This window comes from Lactuca sativa, chromosome 6, assembly GCF_002870075.4.
Source record: "Lactuca sativa cultivar Salinas chromosome 6, Lsat_Salinas_v11, whole genome shotgun sequence".
NCBI lineage: Eukaryota > Viridiplantae > Streptophyta > Magnoliopsida > Asterales > Asteraceae > Lactuca > Lactuca sativa.
The window spans coordinates 201,532,819-201,554,706 of NC_056628.2; positions in this window are offsets into that span (position 1 = coordinate 201,532,819).

Genomic DNA, 21,888 nt, shown 5'->3' on the forward strand with positions numbered 1-21,888 from the left:
GGCAAGTTGCAGACTATCTATGCAGTGCGTCAGTTCCGAGGTGGAGTCGTTCGATGGTGGAACACTCTAGGGAAGATCCTAAGCCCTAATGAGCCACTGCAACTGACCTGGGCAGAGTTCTTGGTGCAATTCAAGCGCAAGTTCTGCTCGGCCCAACACCTGCTAGAGTTGGAGAACAAATTTCTGATATTGAAGAAAGGCAGCATGTCAGTGGATGAATACACTAATGCCTTCACAGACAAGATGGAGTTTGCTTTGCGCATTGTCCCAGACGAGCTGACAAAAGTCGACCGGTACGCAAAGGGACTCCCTTGGGAGTATGCGGTGCTAGTGCGTCAGACACCTACTCTAGAGGCAGCTATTTGGGCTGCCAAGTCTGTTGAGAATATGATCAAGGGGAGGACTGACAGTAAGGTTGAAGTTGGCGAGAAGAGAAAGTTAGAAGGAACTTCAGGTTCTAATGAGAAAAGAAAATTCTCGAAGCCTGGAGGAGGAGGAAGGGATGAGGCAAGGTGGTGCGATAAGTGCAAGAAGAAGCACTCGGGAAAATGTGGCGTGGAGGTAACATGTTTCAAGTGTGGAAAGCATGGGCATTACGCCGATGAATGTATTTTCAACAAAAAGGTGTGTTACGAATGTAACGAAGAGGGGCACTTCAAGCAAGATTGCCCAAGGAAAAATCAAGCAGCAAGGCTAGAGGCGCCGCCAAAGCTAAAGGAAAGAGCATTTCAAATGATCCTTGATGAAGTAGATGGCAATGCAAGGAATCAGGAATAAGGATCTTATATCTAAAGATCAAGTTATAAAGTAGCGATATGAAAAGTATCATGTATGTAGCCTATTAGAGGCATAGTATAGGGTGAACTTGGACTTTTGTGTAATCGTTTCAAGGAATTAATATAAACCCTAGTTTTGCTAACTGATGTGTTGAATGATTGTCTGATTTTCTTGTATGGTGATTTGGTCGACTACGGGACAATACTTGGGACGAGTATGAGTAGGTGTGAAAGGTAGTAGATGCATATACTACCGGAAGCACAGGACTCGCACTTGGATCATGGAAAGTCACAAGGTTACCAAGAAGCTAGTGATTGATTCCATTTTATTCTGGTATGTCATTACCATTGTTTCGGTAATGACTAGTAAGATGGTTCTTGTTCCGACCCTAGTGGTCATGTTTAAATTTGAGTTCGACTATGAGGAGTATGTTACGTGGTCTAGAGGACCAAGTTAGATGTAACATCTGACTTAAGTCAGAAGGTTGAAGTTAATGCGATTGATAGTGTCGCGCTCGTTGTTAAAAGAAGTTTGTAGGTAGAAATGCTACATGCTAAAATGTGATTATATCACATTAGAATATGAAGGAAGGTATATTCCATTTTGGAATTTAACTCTAAGAGACTTGAGTCTAAGCATTGCATCATTAATGAGAGGTCAGTAGAGTACGACCCATTGGTTTGTTACAATAGATAAAGGAAAGTATTTATCTTGAGAAGAAGAAGGAGTCCATAATAACGACTTATTTGGTAACTCGAGGGTTACGATTGAAAGTACAACATAGTACGATAAGCAGAGGCAAGATTGAGCATCGTCTGCGGTCAAGAAATCCATAGAGTTAAATACTCTTTCGAGGAAACATAGAATTTACGGTTATTACCTAGGATGAAGAGATAGCGTATGGAATCATTGTACAAGTTCTATTTTCGTTGATGATTCCGGGACGTAATCATCCTAAGGGGGAGATAATTGTAACGCCCGTAGATTAGGGCTAGTCAATTTAGAGACGATATGCGTCAAAAAGTGAATTTTTGATGAAATATTATTTAGAATGAATAATCTTAACTAATTTGTAGTATATGTTACAAGGATTTCGTACATATATAGAACGCCGAAATCCGAGTTACAACGAAGAAGTTATGACCTGTCGAAGTTTCGCGACAGAACCGACACGACACAGCGCGACGTAAAAAGTGAATTTACGTTAGAGTGATATTTAGCCTTAGCAATCTAAATGAACGTCGTATAATACGTTAAACCATGAGCGTGCATAAAAAGAACGCCCAAATCTGACTTCGTATGAGGAAGTTATGATTTTTCGAAGTTTCGACATAGCGTTATGCAGCCTGAAATACTCGATTTGAGATCGAGCGGTTTTTAGCCGAAACAATCTAAACGAGAATCAAAGATCTCGTTGTTGGTATCGAAGCGATGAAAAGTTAGGCGAGAACGGACGTCAAACGAAGAAGTTATGAATTTATAACGAAGTTTTTCTGTCCCGGCCTATTAAAAATAAATAATAAAAATAAAGTTAAAATTAGCCGACGGAGTCTAAAAGAAAGTTGTAGAGCGTAGTCTCACCTTCGTGTGGATATAAAGAACGTCGAAAACGGAGTTCGTATGAAGAAGATATGAATTTTCGAAGTTTATTAAAGAATTAATAATTAAATTTAATTATTAAATCCCGACATTATCCGAAGGGGAGTCACCGGGCATATCCGAAGTACGCCCAGCGTACTGCTGTACGCCCTGCGTACAGCGAAGCGTGACGACCTTCGCACTCGAGTTTTTCGGATGACGCATGCAGTGACGATTTCGGAGCCTTACGCCCCGCGTAACGCAGTACGCCCCGCGTACTCCGAGGCTCCAGCCTCCTATAAATAGGATGCGAGGGTTCCGGATTTATTTGCTCATTTCTCCTCGTTTTTGTGCAGAAGCTCTGCGTGTAAACCCTCAAAGCCATCTCGACACCCCGGATCTCATATCCAAGTTAAGAAAGAAGTTTTACGCTCCCGAGATCCCGAGAAGTGCGATTCCCGAGCCGAAGCTCTACCCGCGAGAAGTTCGATTTTTGTGAAGATCTTCCGGATCTGCTGAGGATTACTACTTCTGCAAGTCGTAGTGCTGTCCGATCATCTTCTAATCAAGTGAGTGTATACTACCTTTCACAAACACGATAATAATACAAGTATGGTTTGAGTGTATTAAGTATATTGTTGTTTATACGTGTGAGTGTGTAGTTACTTTCTTCTAACACATAAATATTAAGTATTTTCTATAAAATACGTGTTATGTGTATAATATAAAGTTGTTTATATGTGTGGGTGTATAGTCCCTTTCATAAACACGGGTATAATACAAGTATTGTTTGAATGTATTAAGTATATGTTTGGGAGGGTGTGTAGTTACTTTCTTCTAACACATAAATATTAAGTATTTTCTATAAAATACGTGCTATGTGTATAATATAAAGTTGTTTATATGTGTGGGTGTATAGTCCCTTTCATAAACACGGGTATAATACAAGTATTGTTTGAATGTATTAAGTATATGTTTGGTAGAGTGTGTGGTTACTTTCTTCTAACACATAAATATGAAGTATTTGTTATAAAATACGTGTTATGTGTTTATATATTGTTGTTTATTTGAGATGAGTATGGAATGAATGTTTTATATAGTTTTTAAATGAGTTAAACTGTATATGTATTTTATATCTACAAATATGTTGGGTAGAACATGGGTAGACGAGATAGTTGGTATGTGATAAAATGATGAGGTATGAAAGATGATTAAGAATGATATTGGTAGATGCACCAATTAAAGAATGTCATAAAACTAGCAGATGCGCTTGAGAATAATATCGGTAGATGCACCAAGTAGTGAATGTCGTGATCTTGGCAGATGCGCCAAATAGAGATTGTCATAACAATAGCAGATGCGCTTATAGGATAATCTTCGCAGATGCCCTTATAGGATAATCTTGGCAGATGCGCTTATAGGATAATCTTGGCAGATGCGCTTATAAGATAATGTCGGCAGATGCGCCTAAACGAGAATGTCATAAACCTGGCAGTTGCGCCTCATAGTGTATGACGTTATCCTGGCAGAGGCGCTTAAAGGATGATGTTGGTAGATGCGCCTTATGTAGCAATAGATTTTGTGCTAATTCCATAGGTCAATCCTAGGAATGGATGAATGACGGGTAGTTGAATTCTTAGGGTAAAATCCTAAGAAATAAAGAAGATAATGGGGATGGGTAATTGGGTTGATTGTTTGATGGTTGAATATAATAACTATATTATTGTGGGTTGAAAACCCTATATGCTCACCAGGCTCCCAAGCCTAACCCACTCAGTTTTCTTTGTATCACAGGTATTGATACGAAGATATATTTCACGAAGAGATTAAAGGATATGTAAAATCTTTAGTGTAAATAATGTAAGTTCTGTTTATGCTTATGTGTCTGTATCGGAACATGACATCCCGAGATTTTGTTATATAATAAAAATACATTTCTATAAAGAAATGCTTTGATAAATCTTTATCATATTTTGGGAACAAATTCCGCAACTGTTTTCTTTAAACGATCACTCTGATTTATAAAACAGAGCATAAACAAATCGGTCTTTTCTGGCTGTGAAATTGGGGATGTCACAATGGAGGAATTCCAACTGCTTGTTTTGAGTTGTTTACTTGGTCTTGAAGATGGTTCCATAACAGGTTTGTAATAGTCAAACACGCCTACTTGACCATGGATACAATCCATGTTGTCTCCGAACGTACCTGAAATAGCCATTGAATCTAGTTAATTGTCGAATGAATTGACTGGACATTGGAAATTGAAAGAGGCGTCTTCCATTCCTGTCAATTCTGATAAGTTTCTAAAATGTGAAATCTCCATTCCTGCAAATATCAAAATATACACACGAACGTTAGATTCTGAAACCTTTACAGGATTCAGTAGATATTGGAAATACCCAAATCAAAAATCGCATTTAAATATGAGAATAACAAACACCACCGAGGTCCTCACCTGCGACGGTTGGCTGCCATCGGACCCCCATTTCCCCTCGTTTTCTTCCTTCTCTAATGTTCCCGTCGAACACAAAGCCACTCCTCGCGAATTGACCGACTAAAACAACCTATGAGCTTCGTTTTCTTCGGCCTTCTTTGTGGTCTACGACAACCGAGGAACCGGAAGCAGCACCGACGAGCCTTAGCTCTTCCCTCTATTCATTCGTCTGCTTGCAGACGTTCTTCCCTTTTCCGTTCAACAAATGACGACGGGATGCGATTTAAACCTAATCTCTTGTAAAATCTTTTAAAAATAGCAAAAATACCCTCACTATTAAACCTTTCCCCGACGATTATTTTTCGATGATCAGTGAGGGTTTTCCGAACACGATAGTGTCAATACCCTGTAGGATGCTAAGGCTGTATTGGGTGGGATATTGAGGAAGACACGCTTATTTATTTAGGTTATAAGTCAATACCATGATTATAGGGATTATTTTTGGAAGTTACTAAACAAATTACTAAATTACCCTTATTTATTTATTTTATTATTTAATTTTTTATTTAATTTTGATTGGCCCACATTGATGCATACAATAACATAATAATTAGTTTAAACACATGAACCTGGGTCTCTCTCTCTCTCTCTCTCTCTCTATATATATATATATATATATATATATAATTTCAAATTTTTGAGAGACTCATCAAAAGATATCGAATCTTGAATTGATTATGTAAGAATTTATTAAATTTTGAATCGTTCCATAAACTCATCGTTTGAATCATCATGGTTAGGCCCTGATATAGAAGTGCATAATTAATCTAAAATAAAACAAATTAATGTTTAAGCACAACTTGTATATTGTACGTAGAATTGAACAAAACTCATAGGAGCATGTGATCGCTCATCTACAATATTTATATAATCTACTTTCTAAACAATGAAGCTATACAAGTGGGAGCTCTCTACCCTACAATGAATAAGACATTACTATATATAAGGGAGCTACAACCAGTTATTTGATATAATTTTCATACGTTCCTTCTCATTGATTGAAACGATATATATTACAAATACATGGATAAGGCCTAGAACAAATACATGGGTCGGATAGTATAAAATAATACACAAGAAGTATTATAGACTAACAGTCCCCGCCAGTTGGAACAGGAGGCAACTGTTGAACATTCAAACTGGATCTAAAATCTAAAAACAGAGATGATGGGAGGCCTTTGGTGAAGATATTTATGTACTACGAGGTGGAAGGAACGTACAAAACCCGGATCCCGCCGAGAGACACTTTGTCACGAACAAAATGAATATCGATTTCAATATGTTTTGTGTTGGTTTTGAACATGATTATTGGACAAATAGACTGCATTGGCATTGTCACAATAGACTATAGTGTCTTGAGTAGTAGGACAGTGAAGTTCTGACAATAAATTACGAATATATGAGACTTCAATACAACATTAGCAACACCTTTATATTCAACCTCATCACTTAACGAGAGATAATATCTTGACGTTTAGACTAACATGATAAAAGGTTTTGTCCGAGAAAAACACAATATCTAGAGGTGGATCGTCTCGTCTTAAGGTAGTCAACCCAATCAATATCAAAATATGCAATGAGACCATGAAAGGGCACATAGTAGAGCTACGAACCATGATCAATAATGCCTCAAACATACCACAATATACGTTTAGGAGATGTAAATTGTGGTTCTTGAGGATCAGGTATACACATGTATATTTGTTAAACAATGTATGTAAGACCATGCCAAGTAAACGTATCGCAAGACTGCGATACAAGGAAGGATCAGAGACAGGTTGACCAAAGTCAACCAACTTTCCTAATGTATCATAAGGAGTTTTAACTAGTTTGCAATTGTTCATGTTCATGTGAGATAAAATATCAATTGCATACTTACATCAAGATAAGAACATGCCTTTTTGATCTTTGACTATGGACACACCTAAAATATAATTAATATCCCCAAGATCCGTCATAGCAAACCCATATCCAAGAGTAACAATTATCTAATGTGAGATCTCTATAGTGTAAGAATGCTATCATCCACATATAAAAGTAAATAAGTAGTCTGAGATCCTTGATGAAATATAAACAAAGAGGTATCATAACGACTGTTAACAAACCAGAGTTGTAGTAAAAACCGAGCAAACCACTGAAACCAAGCATGTGGGGTCTGTTAAAGGCTATATATATATATATATATATATATATATATATATATATATATATATATATATATATATATAGAGAGAGAGAGAGAGAGAGAGAGAGCACTGCAAAATACAGACGTGGTCAGGAAAGTAGAGGTCACGAAACTCTATAGGATGATACATGTAAACTATCTCCTATAAATGGCTATATAGAAAGGCATTTTTTAGATCAAGTTGGCGGGTCGGCCAATATTGAGACACAACAAGGGTGAGAACTATATGAATGGTGGCAAGTTTAGGGATGAATGTCACGTCACAGTCTATTTCTGGTCGTTGGCTGCGACCATTTGCTACAAGACGTGCTTTATAGCGAGCTACGGAACCATCAACATTTTCCTTATTTTAAAAATAACCAGATGCAATTAATAATATTAGCACCAACATGTTTAAAAACCAATACCTATGTTTTATTAGAAATAAAATCAATATCTTTCATGGCATTAAACCAGTTCAAGCCATTAAATGCATGTAAGTAAGTTCTAAGAATAGAGTAAACACACTAAGTGTTAAGATTTAATTTAACAACGGGTTTGTGGATACCAGCACATGCATGATAGTGAAGGACTATAACTGCGAGATCTTGTATCATCCGGGCAAGGCCAATATGGTGGTCGATGCCTTGAGTCGGAGGGCAGCGAGTACCCCGATTCGGGATGTGTGCTTGAGGACGACCATGATGACTCCATTCTTAGAGATCATCAAGGAAGCGCAGTCGGAGGCCATTAAAGAGGAAATTCGGAAAGTTGAACGGGCGATCTGTTAGATTTCAGCCTTTAATATTGACGGTCGAGAACTTTTGACCCTTCATTGGTGGTTGGGGTACCGTATGTAAGTGGGGCCCAATGGATTTTGATGGAGGAGGCCCACAAATCGATATTTTCCATCCACCCAGGGGATACTAAGATGTATCTCGACTTGAAGCATAATTATTGGTCGCCATGTATGAAGAGAGACATGACATGGTTTGTAGAGCGATCTTTGACCTGCCGGAAGGTCAAGGCTGACACCAGCGCCCTCATGGCAGGTTGCAACCTCTAGAGGTTCCCCAATGAAAGTAAGGGCAGATCACCATGAATGTGCACTCACTTCTTATCCATTAGTGAGAACTCTTCTGCAGGCAAGTTAGCCGATATTTACGTTCGAGAGGTGGTGGCTCAGCATGGGGTGCCGACGTCTAGTGTGTCTGACCGGGATGTGCACTTCTAGATTCTCGAAGAGATTTCATGAGGATTTGGGTACTTGGCTACACTTCAGTACTGCGTACCATCTATAGACAGATGGACAGTGTGAATGAACGATTTAGACGCTCGATGATATGTTGCATGCTTGTGTTATTGATTTTGGTGGGAGTTGGGGCTCCTATCCTCCATTGGCCGAGTTCTGGTATAACAACAACCATCATGCCAATATCGCTATGCCCCCGTTCGAGCTCTTTTATGGTCGGAGATGTCGAACTCCTATTTGTTAGCGCGAGGTTGAGCAAAGGTCATGGGGAGCATGGAAGTCGTGCTCAAGAAGACTGAGCTTATATAGCAAGTTCGACAGAGACTTTTGACAACGCAGAGCCATCAGAAGAGTTATGTGGATCAGTGACGCTCAAAGTTAGAGTTTTAGGTGGGGGATCTAGTGCTCCTGAATGTATCCCATGGAAAGGTGTTATTCGCTTCAGGAAGTGAGGCAAGCTCGGCCCTAGGTTCATTGGCCTTTTTCGAGTTTTGGCTCATATAGGCAAGGTGGCCTACCAGTTGGAGCTACTAGAGGAGCTAAGTCAGATCCATTATACCTTCCATCTTTCCTAGTTGAGGAAGTATATAGTCGATGAGGCGTCTGTGATACTCTTGGAGGATATTCAGGTTGATGATCACCTGAATTATATGGATAAGCCTATAGCCATTTTGGATGAGAGAATGAAAACCTTGAGGAACAAGGTTGTGCACTTGGTTAAAGTTTAGTGGCAGCATTGTAGAGGTTCGGAGTGGAAGTGGGAACCCGAGTCTGAGATGCGTGAGCAATACCCTGAGCCGTTTCTGGAGGATGACTTCGAGGGTGAAGTCTGATTTTAGTGGGGGGCAATTGTAACATCCCGAAATAAGGTATATTTTATCATTCTTTGAATTTCTATTAAAAGTGTCGCATTTGGTTCCTAATAGAAAAGATTGGCAAAAGAGGTTGTACGCGGGGCGTACATATGAGTACGCTTAGCGTACTAATGTAGCCTGCGTGGTCGCGGAGAGCCAACTACTACGCTGGGCGTACATGTAGTACGTTGGGTATACTAGCTCAGGTGTAAAACCCTAATTTTAAGGGTTGCCCATATTTTAGGAACATTATGGCTTCATTTCTAGTCAACCTTATCAGCCTCCAACCCTCCCATAAACCCTAATCTTGTGTGTGTGGCTTGTGTGTATGTTATTGCAAGTCTTGAGTGTTTTTGGCTCTTATAGTTGAATAAGGAGGTTAGAGAAGAAGAAGCTAGAAAGACTGAAGATCCATAAACTTCCCACCTTTATGCATCATATTCTGATATAAAGCTTATACCTTGTCTAGTGTACTTCTAGATCTCTTTGGTTTTAGATTTATGAGCTAAACGTCCCCAAGTCTGGACCTTTTGAGTTTGGGACTCTCTAAAGGGTTTAAATTGTCCTTTCATGCATATTAAGACATCTAGATTGATAAAAATGCTTGCTTGATCTTCCCCTTTGGCTCATGCATGAGTAAAGTAGATTAGAATGGATGAAGTGATGCTTTGAGCCTTTCCTAGCCATGCAATGGCTTAAAGGACATGACTTTATGGATTAATAGGCCTTAAATTAGTCAGATCTGTGGTTGGGTTGGTTGTCTTAATGGATTACGACACCAACTTAGTGGATTTAGAGACTGATGGAGTATGCTAGGCATACTCTTGGCTATACGCAACATAGTCTGATTCCTCCCTGACACATGCTGACCTAGTTATACGCCCAACGTACGAAGTGGTACGCTCAGTGTACACATTGAGGGTTGACTTTTGTTGACTTTGACCACTGGTTAAGTTTTAGGGTTTTTGGACCATGGGAAGGGAAAATTGGTCCTTTTTCCCTTAAAAGGTTTAGCTGAGTTATTTGGACTCGTGAGTGAGTTTCGAACCTTAATTATTAGTTAAGGTTTAATTATTTTGTTTACTAGGCAGAGTCTAGATCCGATAGTTCGGGTGCTAGGTTTTTCGTGTCATCAGTATGTGAGTCCCCTCACTTACTCATACTTGTATGGTAGGATAGTTGTATTATGATGACCAGTTGGGTCTAGCTACTATGTTATATTATGTTATGATAATTATATGTAACTGAAGCTGCTGATAGCTAACCAGGGTTGCGGATAACCCATTGAGCATGCTGTTAGCTCACTGAGACTGCTGATAGCCCTAGGGTTGCGGATAACCCATAGTTGTTTATTTATGATGTGTTATATGTGGTATCTTGGGGAACTTATTAGGATTTGTGCTTACAATTGTTGATTTATATGTGGAAGGTACTTCACAAGACCGCGAGAAAGCGAAGTCTGATTGTACACACGCACTGGGGAATTTACTACTTGGACATGTTTTATGTACTTTGATAATTATGATACTTGTTGTTTTGGGATGATCTTGTATTCGATAACTTGGTTGTGAAACTATGATTTTTGGTAATTTAAAAATGAAAATTTTGGTCTAAAATTTGAGGTGTTACGGCATGAGTACGTTGCGCGTACTCTTAAGTACGCTTAGGGTACGACCAAAATCACAAGCCTTTTCTTCAAGGGACTAAATGTGCCACTTTTGAAAAAGATACAAGCAATAATAAAAATACATGATATCGGGATGTTACAACTTTCTTTACTCGAAAATTCCGATGTATCTCATGACAAAACAAATTGTGCACTCTTAGATTGAAGAACTACATAATAAGTTCATATTAATGAATCGATAAAGCGAATTAAAAAACCATATGGTACCAAGTTAAGAAAACCACCATTAAAGACTATATCAAGATAAACAAAACCAAAAGCATATCAGTGTTAACCTCATACTTCTACGTGCATAAAGAATGTTACCTGAAGTTGAAATGCTTATCTCAATATCTGATGAGCAAATACCTTTGTGGAATTAATAAAATCAAAGTTTTTGTACAATCCACTTAGTTCCATAATTTCAAACAGGAGATATTTAAACGTGTATTATGAAAAAAAATAGATGAATATGAAGCTTTCAATAAGACATAACAACAAGTTCTTATATCCCATTTGGTCTAAAAAAATATATTTGTAGTTTTCAATTTGAGATAAAGAATAAAACTAGTAATAATTAAAAAAACATGAAAATGTAAATTTTTGCTTATCTACACAAAGTTGAAGCATGTCGAAGCTTCGAAGTATGAATAATGATTTCGACATGAAAATAGTAAGATTTTGATATGAACATCATGAAACGGTTTTTTAAAGCTTCGAAGTATGATTAATGTCAAAGCTTTGAAGTATGAATAATGAATTCGGAGTGGGTCGAAGCTACGATGATGAATAGTAACTTGGATGTTTGAACGCAACAAGAAAATTTTATTCAATAAAAAACTTGAGGATGAAACTTAGTTGGATTTAGAATCATAAAATGCTTCCATCATTCCCGAATCATTAAAAATTCTCAAGAATTACTTTTCATCAAGTGCTTTGGTAAAAATGTCAACAAGTTGATCTTTTGTCTGAACAAAATGTACTTTGATGTATCCTTCTTCAGCATTATATTTAATAAAATGGTACTGAAGTGCATTGTGTTTGTTCTCGGAATGTCGCATTAGATTATGAAAAATATGTATGTCCCTTTGAGAATCATAGAATAAATGAATCTTTTGCATGTTTATCACATAGTCATGTAATTAACTTTGAATCCGGATTATTTGAGAAGTACAAGCAACAACAACATATTCATCCTTGGGCATTGATATCGAAACACTAGTTTGCTCCTTTGATTGCCAACTAACCAACTTTCCATCAAGAAATTGACAACCACCTATTGTTCTTTTTCTATCCAATTGACATCCTCCAAAATCTACATCAGAATATGCTTAAATGAAGCATCCAATATTTGATGGATACCAAATTCCAAGTGTAGGTGTTCAATTTAGATATCGAAAGATATTCAAGTTATAAAGAGCAAACATAATGTCAAGTCCACTAATAGTTAAGTATAACAATGAACCAATCATGTTTCGATAATTATTTATATCCATAGCTGGCTTGCCAAGTGATGGACTTAGCCTTGTGAAAAATTCCATTGGTACTTTTTAAGGAGAAGATTTATGCATTCCGAAACATTCAAGCAAATTCTTTGTGTAAGATTCTTGATTGATAAAAATTAATTCCTTACTTTGTCGGATATTCAACCCCAGAAAAAATTGATCTTCCCCGTCATGCTCATCTCGATCTGGCTCTTCAGTTCATTTTTCAAAATCTTTGGATAAAGTAGGGCAAGTAGAATAAAATATAATATCATCTACATAAGCTTGAACATGAATTAGATGATCCCTACTTTCTTCTGAAATAAAGTAGGATCAACTAATACTTATTTAAATTTCGACATTTCAAAAATTTTGTTAAGGTTTCATACCAAGCTCTAGGATCTTGTTTCAAACCATAGATGGCTTTATCAAGAATATAGAAATGATTAGGAAATTTGTCATTTACAAAAGCTGGTGGTTGCTCATCATAAACAATTTCTTCAAGGTACCCGTTTAAGAATGCACATTTGACGTCTATTTGATAAACATCAGAATTCTTATGAGCAGCATAAACAAGAAAGATTCTAACATCTTTGAGTCGAGAAATGGGAGCAAAGGTTTCATAAAAATCAATACCATCCCGTTAACAATATCCTTCAACCACAAGCATATCTATATTTTGAACTACATTACACTCTTGATCAACTTTTTTTTTTCTAAAAACCCATTTTAAGCCTACAATAGAAACATTTTTAGGTGTATTAATTTGTGACATCCCCAAATTCACGGAAAGAAAAGACCGATTTCTTTATGCTTATTTAAAAATCAGAGTATCCTTTTTGAAGAACAATATTGCGGAATTTGTTCCCAAAAAACAGGATAATGATATTATCAAAGCATTTTAGAAGAAATTTATTTTATTTTTATTAAAACATCAAGATGTCATCATCAATACAGAAACATAAGCATAACGAAATATTACAAGCCTTACTGTAATTAAACTAATAGCCTAATACTCCTCGAATATCTCAACAAAATTTATCTTTCATATCGCTACCTGTGATATAATAAACTAAGTAGGTCAGGTTGGGAAACTTGGTGAGTACATAGGGTTTTCAACCCACAATAATATAATTAATATTTTTAATCATCAAACAATTAACCTAATTTCCCATCTCCATTATCTTGTTTATTCTTAAGGATCTACCCTAAGGATCATCAATGCTAACAGTACAAGTTCAGAGATTCCTCTATGATACTTGTCAGTAGGTATTCTTCTATATTTATTCCTAAAGATTTGTCCTAAGGAATAGGGACCAATTCCATCACTCTCAGGGTTTATCTAATAGACACTAAGTCCATAGTTGCTAGTGTTATCTATTAGGCACTAAGTCTATAGCTGACATTGTTTATCTAATAGGCACTAAGTCCACAGCTGCCGTGGTTTATCTTCTTTATTGACAATATTTTTTTAGGGAGTCCACCCACAATACATGTCAACGGATTTTTTTTAGAGTACATTTAATGAACACATGGTTGACAAACACCTACAGACTACGAGCCTGCTATCGTTCCACTGGAATGTCTAGAATAGTCTGTGGTTGTCATTTATACTATGTTAGATGGCATCATCTTTAAAGTCAAGGCCTCTCATCATTTATTTCATCCTTCATCTCTCATCATCTATATCATCTCTCATCTACCCATCTTTACCGGATACATTTATAGGTATAAAAATACATATATACGGTTTAAATCAAGTAAAACATGTATAAATCATTCATCTAACATAGATATCAGGAGCTCAGATAATAGGCACATATAGAATGTAATTATCTTAAATACTTCATATCTATGTGTAAGGTGAAAGTAACTATGCACTCACTTGTTAAAGTGACGAATCGAAATTCGGACAACATTTCGCTTCTAGCAACTATCTTTTCCTTTGATGTAACCTAGCATCATTATCACTAATCTTAGTCTAATGTTTATTGTGACTAATTATTAGTCTAGATTCGTCATCAATTCGAATTCTACTGATCTATAGCTGATAAGGACAACCGGGTAGGATCATATCAGAGGTAGGTTCTGTTTGGTATACAAAGTATAATGTTTGGAAATCCCACTTAAACATCTCACTAAATCAGCATAGACATCATCAATGTAAGTAGATCAATTAGTATAACAACTTGGAATCACTGATAAATCTTGTTTATAGGTTCATAATAACTATAATGAACTTAAACGTAAGTTATACTGAAGGCACGGTAAGCATAACTCAACTTACAGGTGGTTTAGCGAGAAACTGGACTTTGCGCGGGCAAAACTTTTAAGCTGAAATCTCTATTTCTTGGGGATTTATGGTGCTTTGGAGCTTTGCTACTAACACTTAGGAAGTGATAGAGAAAGTTCTTGGGACCTTAGGAGGGTTTTGGAAGAGAAGTGATGGAAAGGTGTGAAGAAAAAAATTGAAATTCGACCTTTATTTATAGGATGTCAAGTGCCTGAACGTTTGGCGTTCATAAACTTACGTTGGGCGTACTCAATATGTTAGGCATATTGAACATTATGTTGGGCATACTAGGGCTAGGTTCCGCCATCAGATCGCAAGCCATGGGGAGGGAGGAGTGTGCCAGATCGCGACACATGTCACACTCTTGTTAATTTGAAAATTAATTATCTTGTAAAATCCATAACTCTTGAATATGAGCTCTGTTTTTTAGTTTATTTTTTAAGTTATATTTTAATAGTCTTAGACAGTTATAGTTCGTTAAAAATTCATAATTTTGTCATCCGACGGTCGTTTTCGACTATCTCTATATCGTTGAGCTCCTATTAACGATATCTTCAATTCTCATTTATATTGTGTTGGATAACAATCGATCGATCTAAAATTCGATTTCTGAGTTGTACACTGCTACGTTGAATCTTAGAAAAATTATGACTTCCTCAAATGAAGTCAGATTTGGACGTTCTCTATATGTACGCTCTCAGTTTAACGAATACTATGACTCTTGTTGAGATCACTAAGGCTATAAAATATTTTATCAAAATTTTACTTTTTACGTTACGTAGAGTCGTGCTGGTTTAAATCATTAAACTTCAAAGGGTCATAACTTCTTCGTTGTAAGTCAGATTTGAGGGTTCTTTCTCTATACGGAATCCTTGTGACATATACTATAAATTTGGTTAATATTATTTATCTTAAATAATCTTTAATCAAAAATTCATTGTTAATGCTTATTATCTCTAAGTTGACTAGCCTGAATCTGCGGGTGTTACAATTATCTCCCCTTTAGGATGATTACGTTCCAGAATCATCAACAAAATAGGGTTTGTATAATGACTATGCACGTTACCTTTCTGTCCTAGGTGGTAATCGTAACTCTTATGTCCTTTCAAATAAGTATCTAACTCTAGGACTCCTTGACCGCTATTGGTACTCAACCTTGCACCCGTTCTTTATCTTATGTTGGACTTTCAACCGTAATCTTCGAGTTACAAACTCGATCCTTATTGAAGACTCTTGCTCCTTCTTAAAAAGACTTAACTTAAGATAAGTTCTTTTCTTTGATTATCATAACAGACCGATGGATCATGTTCTAGTAACCTCTCATCGTATGATGCAACACTTCAACTCATGTATTTTTGAGTCAGATTCTACAAAGGAAGATACGTTCCTTCATGTTCTAATGTGATATGATCACATTCTAGCATGTAGCACATCTAACTACAAGCTTCTTACTTTAAAGGCAATTGCAATACTTCTATTGATCGCTTCGATTATCTTTTACTTCAATCTTCTAGCTTAAGTCGGATACTACATCGAACTTGGTTCTCTGAACCACACAGCATAATTATCTTATCCGGACTCGATTTGATATGACCATTAGGGCCCGAATAACAATCATCTTCTTGGTCATTACCGAAATAATGGTAACGACAGACATGAACAAAACGGAATCAATTACCAGCGCATTCGTAACCTTGTGAGTTTCCCTGATCCAAGTGCGAGTCCTATGCTTCTGGTAGAATAGACCTCTACTACCTTTCTCACATACTCATACTCATCCCAATAATTATCACTTAGTTTTCCAAGTCACCATATAAGAATTTCGCATAGTCATTTAACACATGAGATAACATAACTAAGGTTTATATTATTTCTTGAAACGATTAGAAAAATATTCAAGTTCGCCCTATACTATGCCTCTTACATTAGGCTACACATTAGGTTATCTACATGACTACTTTATATCCCAATCTTCAGATATATAGATCCTTTCTCCTGATCCCTTGCATCGTCACCTGCTTCATAAAGGAACATTTCGAATGCTCTTACCTTTAGCTTCGACGGCGCATTCAGTCTTGCTGCTTCATTTTTCTTTGGGAAATCTTTTGACATATGCCCCTTGTCTCCACATCCGCAACATACCTTATCATTAAATGTATAATCCTTATAATAGTGACCAATCCCCACATACTTATAACAAGTCACTTCTCTGTCGCATCTCCCATACTGCTTCTTCTTGCACTTCTCACACCACTTGGCTCCATCACTACCCCCATACTTTTGGTCGTCGAGGTTGGATGTAACATCCCAAAATTCAAGGCCAAAAATTTTGTTTTAATTAAGTTATTACATAAAACCATCAGTATAAAAACATTCATAATAGTATCTCGTGTCAAACTAAAGTTTCAATATTCAAAACATATTATCATAAAACCATATCAGAGTGTAATCCCAAAGATCTCATGTGCGGAAAACATAGTGTGATGCGCTGCGATCAAGCCGGCTCCTTTCCTTTAAACATGAAGTACCTGAAACCAAAACTGAAGACCGTAATCACAAAGCTTAGTGAGTTCCCCCATCATACCACATACCATACAATCACATATCATACATACTGTCGGGCAATTCTGGGGTGCCCGACCTACCCGGTACGGCCATTCTGGGGTGCCGACCTACCTGTGTCAAGCCGTTTTGGGGTGCTGACTACCAATGTCAAGCCATTCTAGGGTGCTGACTACCCATCGGTCCTAACAACCGATCCTCGGGGACTATTTCACCCCCTACTGCTACTATCACATATATCATAACATAACATATTATCAGACATATCTGGGGTGTCCGATCTACCCTTCGGTCCTAACGACCGAACTTGGGGACTATTCCCCTCCTACTACCACTATCACATATAACATATCATGCCAGCATATAAACATATCATCACATACTGTCAGACATATCTGGGGTGTCTGACCTACCCTTTGGTCCTAACAACCGAACTCTACTACTATCACATATACATATCATGCCAGCATATAACATATCAGGTAGTAGCAAACCTAGATGATATCACAAAGACAATCATCTAACATACAACTCCTACTAGTGGGCCGGCATTGTGGCCGTAGACCCACCGCTACTGGAAGGTAACTCACCTCACACTGCTGAAGTCCCGTAGACACAATCCCACACTGCTGAAGTCCCGCAGACTCAACCCCAGCTGCTGGATGACAGATTCCCGATCTGTCAATATCAAAACATCACCCAATTAATAATTGGGTCCCACTACATAACCATAAACACTTACTTTGGATAATTACATTACCCCAAGCTTGGCTTATTCAAGCCCAAGCCCCAATCCGTAGGCCCAAAGTCAACTAGAAATCAAAGCCCAACATATGGCCCAATTTTCCAAATTGGGCCTAGGCCTATACACGCTCTCATTCTAAGGCCCAACATCATATAATCATTAAGGCCTAACTATGGCCCATCTATGGCCCAATTTTCCAAATTGGGCCTAAGCCCCTTACATGGGCCTTACCCCGGGCCCATTAAATTATTCTAGTTCATTGGCTTGACTTTGGATGGCCCATTAATTACCCAACCCTCAAGGCCCAAAAGAAAGGCCCAACAATAAACCCAAGTGAAATTAGGGTTTCACATAAAATGATGATTAGGGTTAAGTTTCCGACTTGACCCATTAAGGACTTAATCCATTAAGTCCATTATCGCTTAGATTAATCTTTGCCAAAGTTCATTATTTAATATCTCAAGTTATTAAATAATTCTTGTGTGTGTGACCTGATTAATTCTTAAAGTTAGGGTTTCATTGGCAGTAGGGCTTTCCAAACCCTAATTAGGGTTTCCAACCCATATACTAGCCCATTTATTTATTTGTTGGGTTTTTAGATCAATTAGGGCTTTATTAGGCCTACTAGGCCCACTAGAATGTCATTAAGCCCATTAGGGTTTTATTTGGGTCCATTAAGGTTTTATTAAGCCCATTAAGTCTTATTAGGCCCATTATGGCTTCCTTGGGCCCATTAGGGTTTCAAACCCTCCAAACGAATCAACACAATCGAGACAAGGCACACCGCCACCCGACACGGCGGCCGGTGGCGGCGGGAGGCGGCAGCCACCACCCTAAGGTGGTGGTTTTCAACTTCTTTTATTATTTCAAGCTGTAATTTACATTTTACAATGTTGAATATCTAAATAAACACACACACACAGCCACCTTGTGGTGGCCGGCGGCGACAGATGGTGGCAACAGCCACCACCCTACGGTGGTGGTAGCTGTTCTTGAATTTCCGACCGAGACTCACTCCTACAACGAGCAACAACTCGGAACTCAACATACTTGCGACACAGCAACTGAGATGCGTACAACAACCTCCTTTAGGGTGGCGGACGCTGACCGGAGCAATCGTAATGAGCCTTACGAAAGGCGGCGATCTTGATTGATGCCTAACACTGGAGAGATCGAGAGGACTTGGGGCGACACTAATGGCAGCAGCAGCAACGAAAGAAGAGAGCCCTAGCTCGACCTTTATTGACGGCAATGCAACAACAAGCGTCACCGGAAAAAGGCGGAGATGATGGCGTTAAACGGCAACACCGTGGCTCCTCCGTGCTACAGTGACAGACATAGGCTGAGGCAGCCAACCAAATGCGAACAACAACACACCCACGAGCTGCTTCCCAATCCCCGAGTCTCTTTGTCTTGCCGGCGGCGGAACAAGGTGGGTGCTCCGGTGGTTCTTTGGTGTTGGCGAAGAGATGGCGGCTAGGAGGAGAGGATGGAGAGGGTGACGGCTGAATAATGCCTCTTAGGGTTAGGCTTACAGATGAGTTGATGTTTATATACCCGATTCACACAACTTCAACCCATAATGACGGAATTAGCCCCTCCTTCTCCAATTTCTTTCAAATCCATACCATATTTCACCCTTTGAACCCTCACCATTAAAATCCTTTACAAATTAGGTACACAAATAACCAAACAGTCTCCCAATGTCTTAATTATAACATATTCAGCCCCTCCACCTCATTTCTTTTAAAAAAAATTCTCGATAATTACCACAGAGCCCCTGACTTGATAAATATTTATAAATTGAGTCCCGAAGTCACACTTTTAACCCCCAACTTCTAAAAAGTGTGGCAATTAACTCCTCGAACCCAACACCCTGCATATATAATTATTTATTTTAGGCTACCATTCGTTCATTAATTTGTTTATTTAACTAATAAATAAACGGGTGTTACATTGGACTTTGAGAATATCCCATTCTTATTGAATCTTAGAGATCTTTCTCCCCAGAATCTTCTCCCGAAGTTGGGTCTCCACGTTCTCGACTGCTCTAACGGCTATCTTCAAAGTAGTTTCCATTTTGTCCGTTGGGCCAAAATCTGATGGAAATCCATTAGCAAACCTCTATATCTTTGATATTTTAGTAGGCACCAAGTAGGGGAATAGATTCATCTTCTCTGTGAATGCATTGACATACTCATCAACACTCATCTTCCCGTTCTCCAGGTTTTGAAACTCGTTGTTTAGGTGTATTAGATCTACCTTCGAGCAATACTGTATTTTCAACTGCTCTATGAATGCTTCCTAATACATCATCGGGGCTTCTCCCTATTGCATTGTATCTGCCACCAATATCCACCAACTTAAAACCTTGGACTTTAGTTATCTAACTGTAAAGATGGTTTTTTGCTTATTGCTACAGTTGCAGCTTTCAAATACCATCTCCATCTCGGAGATCCAGTCAATAATCTCCACTTGCTTTCGGCTTCCAAAAAGACTTGGTGGCTTGGCACCCAAGAAGTTCTTATATATACGCCTGTGCATGTCAATCCCTCTGTTCGGGTCTTTCCTTCTTACCACTATAGGTTCAACTTGGATCATGCATAGTATGGTTGTAACTTCCCTCCTCCGATAGTTCTTCATCCAGTTTGGGCTGCACAATAGGAACAGTAGGTTCATCCCTATTATGTTGAAGTAGACACCTTGTCTCTTCCATATGACGACCCAACATTGCCTATATCATTGTCAAAGTGATAGGTTCGGGTGCACCTACTACCTCTGGTTCATGCTCAATTACTTGTCGCTTAGGCTATTGTTATTGTTTCCTAATCTGCTTCGAGTTCTTACCATGTCAATCTATACGAAAAATCAGACGTTCGGTGTATAGTGATGAGAGTTAAGGTAGGGAAAGCTTTATTTACGATAGACGTATAAATCTCCTTATCACACCGAAAAGTTATATGCCAGTGCTAATATCGTAATTAAACGTTTAAAAATCTGAACACATAAAAATTCCATATCCGGTCGGATATAGACCATAGATCCGATCAAATAATAGCATCATAAAGCATATAAAGAATCTTATATCATAAATCATTTAGCACATAAAATCAATTTAGGCATCACCCCTAAATAAGCTAGTGTTTGTGTCTATTTAAGCATACTTCCTAAATGTAGTAGACATTCATCTCATAATCATTGCTTAGCATTCTAAGTTTAAGTCTATAAATCCTCAAATAATCCTAGTTCACTTAAACTAATGCTTTGATACCAACTGTGACATCCCTAATTTCACGGCCAAAAAATACCGATTTTATGCTTATTTAAAAATCAGAGTATCCTTTTTGAAGAATAATATTGCAGAATTTGTTCCCAAAAAACTGGATAATGATATTATCGAAGCATTTCCGAAGTAATGTATTTTGTTTATATTAAAACATTGGGATGTCATCATCAATACAGAAACATAAGCATAACAAAATATTACAGGCCTTACTGTAATTAAACAAATGGCCTAATACTCCTCGGATATCCTAGCAACATGTGTCTTTCATATCGCTACCTGTGATATAATACACTAAGTGGGTCAGGTTGGGAAATCTGGTGAGTACATAAGGTTTTCAACCCACAATAATATAATTATTATGTTTAATCATCAAACAATTGACCTAATTTATCACCCCATGATCTTCTTTATTCTTAAGGATCTACCCTAAGGATCATATGCCGACAGTACTAGTTCAGGGATTCCTCTATGATACTTGTCAGTATGTATTCTTCTATATTTGTTCCTAAGGATTTATCCTACGGAATAGGCACCAAGTCCATCACTGTCAGAGTTTATCTAATAAACTCTAAGTCTATAGTTGCAAGTGTTATATATTAGGCACTAAGTCCATAGTTTCCATTGCTTATCTAATAGGCATTAAGTCCATATCTTTCAGGGTTTATCTTCTTTATTTCCAATATTATTTTAGGGACTCCACCCTCAATACATGTCAACAGATATTTTTAGAGTA